At 44.7% G+C, this 7,627-nt stretch overlaps 1 pseudogene across 1 annotated transcript; it reads left to right on the forward strand.

The window, feature by feature from the left end:
• Window positions 1–1,427: 1,427 nt before the first annotated feature.
• Window positions 1,428–2,064, forward strand: LOC103277364 (annotated as a pseudogene). Its single transcript, XR_505428.1, has one exon. The product of XR_505428.1 is annotated as a cytochrome c oxidase subunit 5A, mitochondrial-like (transcript).
• Window positions 2,065–7,627: the final 5,563 nt, after the last annotated feature.

Genomic DNA, 7,627 nt, shown 5'->3' on the forward strand with positions numbered 1-7,627 from the left:
CACTGCACTCCAGTCTGGGCGACAGAGTGAGACTCCAACTCAAAAAGAAATGCAATTGTGAAACCATAGAAAGAGAGCAGATGTGCAGGCGAGAAGGCTGGAATTTAAAGCCTAGTTCTTCCATGTACTGAGTCAATGACCTGGGTGGATTATTTGAAGCCTCCAGAGTCACGGTTGTAACACCACCCGCCCTGACTTCCTGAGGAACATGTGAGCCTGCACCATGTGTAGACTATAAACCTCCATCCAAATGCAATGCATTATTAAATGAGCACATGCTTGTGTGAGTAGGGTTAGTTTGCCCTGGAGTTTGTATTTATTATAGTGTCCAGTGGCAAGAGCTGATATTCTACAACATGTCACTCATGTGTGCCATGTGAGAATTAGCTGAAAATGACTTATTGTTATTACCAAAGGACAAGTGCTGTAAGTGAATTTTTTTTTGAGTTGGAGTCTCAGTCCGTTGCCCAGGCTGGAGTGCAGTGGCACACTCATGGCCACCCCAGAGTTGACCTGCTGGGCTCCGATGATCTGCCTCAGCCGTCCAAGTAGCCGGAACTACAGGTGTGGGCTACCACGCCCGGCTAATTTTGTGATTTATTGTAGAGATGAGGTCTCGCCAAGTTGCCCAGGCTATTCTCAAACCCATGGGCTCAGGCAATTCCCTCACCTCAGCCTCCCAGATTGCTGGGATTGCAGGCTTGAGCCACCACGTCCAGCCGTAAGTGAATTTTTAAAAACAAACTTTAAAACTCTCTGTATACAACACTCTTTATCTATTTGAGTAAGCAGAGAGCTGCTTACACAGGTTTACAGAGGATTTCACAGTAAAGTCTAAAGTCACCTGGTGTAGTGGTTCATGCCTGTAATCCCAGCACTTTGGGAAGCAGAGGTGAGAGGACTGCCTGACCCCAGGGTTCAAGACCAGTCTGGGCACCTTGGCAAGACCTCGTCTCTACAATAAATCAAAGAATTAGCTGGGTGCGGTGGTGCACTCCTGCAGTTCCAGCTACTTGGAGGGCTGAGGTGGAAGGATCATCTGAGCCCAGCAAGTGAAGGCTGCGGTGGCCGTGAGTGTGCCACTGCACTCTAGCCTTGGTGACAGTGAGACTCCTATGCAAAAAAAAAAAAAAAAAAGTCTAAAGTCAGTGGCAGCATCCAAAAAGACCTTTGGTGTGTTTCCAAACTGTTCCAAGCATTAGACTCTCCCAAAGGAAGTTTTCCCTCAAAACATCATGAAATGGCCCACCCTCTGTCCAGTCCAGGGTCCATTCTCTGTAAAATTATGACCTTGTCAGGGCATCCAGAGGTGAACAGTTTCTCAAATACTGACTCACACTAGTCATATTCATAAGAAATAAGTGTATAAAATAGAATATCACACCCGGCTTCTCTCCAGCCTTGGCCTGCGTGCCATAGTCGCCGTCATGCTGGGCTCTGCTCTCCGTCGTTGCGCTGTAACCGCGGCCACCCAGCTGGCCCTCAAGGCCTCCTGTACGACGCCCCGGCCCCCGACCCCGCCGCCGCTATCCGTTCAGTTCGTTGCTTTTCTCATGGGTCACATGAGACAGATGAGGAGTTTGATGCTCGCTGGGTGACATACTTCAACAAACCAGATATAGATGCCTGGGAATTGAGTAAAGGGATGAACACGCGTGTTGGCTATGATCTGGTTCCAGAACCCAAAATCACTGATGCTGCTTTCCGGGCATGCAGATGGTTAAATGATTTTGCTAGTGCAGTTCGCATCCTAGAGGTTGTTAAGGACAAAGCAGGACCTCATAAGGAAATCTACCCCTATGTCATCCAGGAACTTAGACCAACTTTAAATGAATTGGAAATCTCCACTCCAGAGGAACTGGGCCTTGACAAAGTATAAACCTCATGGATGTGCTTCCTAAGGATTTATTGGTATTGCTACTTGATTGTAAACAGTTACCTGGAAATACTGATGATAACATATTACCTTATTTGAACAAGTTTTCCTTTATTGAGTACCAAACTATGTAATGGTAATTTGGACTTTAATAAAAGGGAAATGAATTTGAACTGAAAACAAAAATAGAATATCAATTAATCAATACTAATTAATCAAAATAGAATATCAATTAACAGAAATATTAACAGCGCAGATACTCGTGTTTGCTGATGCTGATGTGCACATTCATTCCCTAAAAGAATCAGGAGGAGAGCCAGGCTCAGTGGCTCAGCCTGTAATCCCGCGCCTTTGGGAGGCTGAGGTGAGTGGATTGCCTGTGGGTTCGAGACCCGCCTGGGCAGAGAGACCTCATCTCTACAATAAATCAAAAAAAATCAGCCGGGCGTGGTAGCGCGCGCCTGTAATTCCGGCTACTCAGAAGGCTGAGGCAGAAGGATCGCCGGAGCCCAGCAGGTCGAGGCTGCGGTGGCCTGGAGCGGCCACTGCACTCCAGTCTGGGCGACCGGGTGAAACTCCAACTCAAAAAAAAAAAAGAATCAGGAGGAAATTTTGTTAAAATACTAAGTCTTCCTGCAAAGCACAAAATCAGGAGGGAGGCAGGTAAGGAAACTTCTAGCGTCACTGATCTCTGGCAGCCAGGCTCTCCATTTCCATTTCAGGATAATCCTGTCATATCGACCTGTAAGGCTCACTCCCTCCCTCCCTGTGATGTTGCTAAATGAGTAGACTGGGCCATGGTCAGAATTTTTAAATAAAGAAATAGAAGCCAGGCACAGTGGCTCACACCTGTAATCCTAGCACTTTGGGAGGTTGAGGAGGGAAGATTGTTGGAGCACTAGGAGTTGAGAACCAGGGTAACATGGCAAGACCTCATCTACACCATGAATCAAAAAATTAGACATACGAGGTGGCACGTGCCTGTAATCCCAGCTACTTGGGAGTTTGAGGCAGAAGGATCTCCTGAGCCCAGGAGGTTGAGGCTGTGGTAGTCATGATTGTGCCACTGCACTCCAGTCTGAGTGACAGAGTGAACTTCCAACTCAAAAAAAAAAAAAAAGAGAGAGAGAGAAAGAAAAGAAATAGAAAATAAAAAATATTGTACCTAGAAAGAGTAAAATTTGTTTCATGAAACTTTTGTTTTAGTTCAGATAGAGATAGGTATGCAGACAGGTAGGTAGGTAGGTAGATAGAAGTAATTGGGTCTTCTGTAAAGAAATGCGTTTCTTACAGTGTGAATGATACTCCTACTGAGATCTTAACATCTTTAATTATATTTTAACTTTGTTTTGAATTAAGAAAGATAGATTGTTAAAGGGAAGATATGTTGTGAAGAATACAATGGGCAGAGCAGCAGAGAGAAGGTGTTTGTTGTTTGCCTAATTTTACTTTGTAGATAAATATTCATTAGACATCTACTCTGTCATCTCATGGAGATTACAATGAAGAGAAGGATTATGAGAGAGAGAAAAGACAGATAATAAACAAACAGCACTACCCTCTGGGTGACCCCGCCCCATCTAGTCATGATGCTTCTGGTGACACGTTTACTCTTCACACAGATGCAGCTTTAGATGCACCTGTCTTGCTCCCCGTCCTGGGTTCTGTCTGGCCTCTGACTGATGTGCTTTCTGACAGGTCATCTCCCATGGACCTTTTTACAGAAGGCTGCTTTCAGCCATGACCTGCCCAGTTTCCTCTTTCAACACCCCATTGCTTATAGGACCCACCCACATTCCTGTAATGCTCCTGTGGGGTTTTTAAAATTTATTTTTTACTCTCTAGTATAGTTTCTAAAGATAACTAGGCAAAGTATCACATAAATGTACAGTTCAAGGCCCTGAATGAAGAACACTACACTATGTTATAGCTGGAAGAAATCTTTTTTTTTTTTTTTTTTTTTGAGCTGGAGTCTCACTCCGTCACCCAGGCTGGAGTGCAGTGGCACGTTCACGGTTCACGGCCACCTCAGGGTCGACTGCTGGGCTCAGGCGATTCCTCTGCCTCAGCCTTCCAAGTAGCCGGAACTACAGGCGTGTGCTACTACGCCCTGCTAATTTTTTGATTTATTGTAGAGATGAGGTCTCACCATGTTGCCTGGGCCGTTCTCGAACCCGTGGGCTCAGGCAATCCCCTCACCTTGGCCTCACAAAGTGCTGGGATTACAGGCTTAAATTACCGGGCCGGGCCAGAAGAAATCTTAAAAAATCTTTTTTCAACTCCTTTGTTTTCAGATGCAGAAACTGAAAAATCTAAGTCATCCAATAACAGATCTGACACTAAAACCTGGGTCTTTAGACCCCTGTCCAGTGCTTTTGTCATTCTGCCATGCAGCTGAGCTAAAAGAAATCTACCTTGAGAGAACAACAAGAATGCAACTTTTTCAGGTCACCAAAAATGCATCACCATTCTGCAGGAACATGGTTCTGTAACAGGCACAGTGAAAATGAATTGAAATGCTTCCATGATGAAAGATAGCAGGAGAGCTGTTATCATTGGGATAAACATTGTAAATCAGCATTGCATTTATAGTCTTAATAAATCTCCAATCTAGTAATTAATTTAATTTATTCACTAATTCATTCATTCAAACAACCCGTATGTACTGAAACCTACTATCAGCCAGGCAGCATTTAAGTGCTGGTGATATGTCAGTGCTTATTAGAGAATAAGTCCCTGCCCTAATGAAGGGTCATTACTGTGGGGGTGGAGGTGAGTGGGGGTGGTAGACACCAAGATGATCCACTCAGATGCCCCTCCAAGGAAAATCCCGCTACCCAGCTATGCGCAGTGAGCAGCAGTAGACGGCAAGCGGTTGACTCTTTCAGGGTCAGTCTCAGCTGCAGGCTGCTGTTTTGCCCAAAGTCCCAGGCAACCCACATCCAGTGGCTGAGGACACTGGGGGTATGAAGGCCTGGACTTTTCCATCCAACATGCGGCAATTCTGATGCCCAACACTTGCTCTAGTGCTCCCTGCTGAAGTGGTCACTGCTTTGTCAGGTCTGCATCACAATTCATCTTCTCCCTCTGCCCAATCCTGATCCTTCCATATCTTTCTTCCATAAGTGCTGAGGCTTAATAAACATTCTGGACCCCAAACTCTGTCCCCAGTGTCTGCTTTCAGAGAACCCAACTTGCAACAGGCTGTGGGTGTAACTATTTTATATAAGGTGATAAATGAAGACCTTTTTTAATAAGATGAGATTTGAACATCTGAGCAGAGACCTGGAAAATGTCAGGGAGTAAGTCTTGTAGAGATCTAAGGGAAGAGCATCCCAGACAGAGGGGAGAGCCGGTGCAAAGGCCCTGAGGCAGTGGCTCACACTTGTAATCCAGAGATTTGAGAGGCTGAGGTAGGATGATGGCTTGAGCCCAGTAGTTTGAGGCTACAGAGAGCTATGATCACACCACTGCACTCCAACCTGCCAACAAAGTGAGACCCTATCTCTAAAAAAAAGTTAAAAATAAAAAATACCCTGAGGCAGGGACTTGGCAGTTTTGAGGAACAGTAAAGGGGTCAGAGGAGTTGGAGCAAAATGGTGGAGAAGGGAGGTAGACAATGGGATATTCAAGGCCTGTGGTGTGCGGGGGAGGATGTGGTATCAGGCTTGGTAGACCTTGGTGAAGATGTGGCTTGTATTCTGATATAGGAGTGAGATAGGAATCTGGCAGGACTAGTTTCCCAAAAGGAATATCACAAGGATCAGACCTTATTGGAAAGACAGGATGCACTAAGAAGACTGGCCAAAGCCAGCCAAGACCAACAAAGACCAAGGCGATGTCGATAATGAGCCAGGCATGGTGGCATGCACCTATAGTTCCAGCTACTTGGAAGGCTGAGGCAGAAGGATTGCCTGAGCCCAGCAGGTGGAAGCTGCAGTAGCCATGAGGGTGTGACTGCACTTCAACCTGGGCGACAGAGTGAGACTCCAACTCCTAAACAAACAAACAAAAAGTAGCTTTCATACCACTTTAGTGGACTGTTAATTCCTTCATTTCCCCATTTAAAACTCCTAAAATGTTTCCCATACGAGGAGCTGGGTTGACTGCTGTGGAGAAAAGACTCTGAGTACAAGCTCTGAGGTAAGGATCTAAAAGGAAAAGAATGTAGGTCAGAACAAATATGAATAAGCAGAAAAGACCTAATCTAAGCACATTGCCTCCTATTTTGTTGAACCAGTCTCTTAGTCTTGGGCATTTAATGAGGGGCATTTCTATGGAAACAAAAAGAAAAAGATGATGAGAACATATGATAAACATAGTTTATGAGTCTAGAGTTTAGCCAGTTGAGACAATTTCTAGATACTGGGCTTAAAGCATCTTTAGATGACGAAGTCAAGAGAGCAGTGGCAATCTGACAGATTTCCCAAATCACAGTTCACTATTTTTGGTGGTGGTAGAGACACCAGAGTCATAGCCACGGTAGTTTCTCGGAGCAGAGCATTGAAGATGTGGGTGTTCTGGTGAATTTCCTTAGTGCCCCACAGTGCTGTGATGCTGAGTCCTTTGAAGCTTATATCAAGTCATTCAGTTTCAGCTTGCTGGGCTTTGGACAAAGAGCAGCTACAAGATACTTAAGAGCTTCAGTAAGGATCAGATTTCAGCAATCAATTTTTTGGCCTCCACAATGCCAAGTCAGAATGGTGGGAAGAAAAACTGGAGATGTTGATTTAGAGGGCTGTAGCCTGATGTTGTAGAAAAGTTGAAAATTTGGTAAGGACTGACAAAAAAGATGGTGGGACTCAGTCCAGTTTACAGGTAGATAATAAAACCTCAGAGGCAATGAACAAGAACAGAATCTAGTGACTCACAATGGTGGATTATAGTTTTCCATTGAAGCATAAAATTTCTCTCTATAGTCACTCTCACTTTAATCAAAGATAATCAAAGTAAGATTATTCTTGTTTGCAAAATAAGTCATCTCATTAAATTTGGCCAGCAAGAATAGTAATTGAATACACAGGCCAGCAGTCCCCAACCTTTTTGGCATCAGGGACCAGTTTCGTGGAAGGCAATTTTTCCATAGTCCCGGGGATGAGAGCTGTTGGTTTGGGGACGATTCAAGCACATGGCACTTATTGTGCACTTTATTTTTATTATTATTACATTTCAATATATAATGAAATAATTATACAACTCATCATAAAAAAAAAGAGGCATGGATGGAAGTGGTACATTAAATCATGGGCAGGCCACGCATGGACTAAAGTATCAGAATCTGACTTAAAGCCTGCCACCAGATGCAGCTATACAACGGAAGTACATCAACTTCCTTGCTACTCACTGATAAGATTTTGATATGAGTCTGCAAGAAATGGATTTGTTATGGTCTCCATGCAGTCAAACCTCACTGCTAATGTTAATCCATATTTGCAGCCACTCCCCAGAGCTAGCATCACCGCCTCAGCTCCACCTCGGATCATTGGGCATTAGATTCTCGTAAGGAGTGTGCACCCTCTATCCCTTGCATGCTTGGTTCACAATAGGGTTTGTGCTCCTAGGAGAATCTAATGCTACCACCGATCTGACAGGAGATGGAGAGCTCAGGCAGTAATGTGAGAAATGGGGAGCAGCTGGAAATACAGACGAAGCTTCACTGGCTGGCCCACTGCTCACCTCCTGCTGTACGGCCAGGTTTCTAACAGGAACCCATAATGGTCTGCGGCCCACAGGTTGAGGACCAATGACACA

This window comes from Carlito syrichta, unplaced genomic scaffold (genome assembly GCF_000164805.1).
Source record: "Carlito syrichta isolate Samal-C Ts95f unplaced genomic scaffold, Tarsius_syrichta-2.0.1 Scaffold317479, whole genome shotgun sequence".
Classification (NCBI taxonomy): Eukaryota; Metazoa; Chordata; class Mammalia; order Primates; family Tarsiidae; genus Carlito; species Carlito syrichta.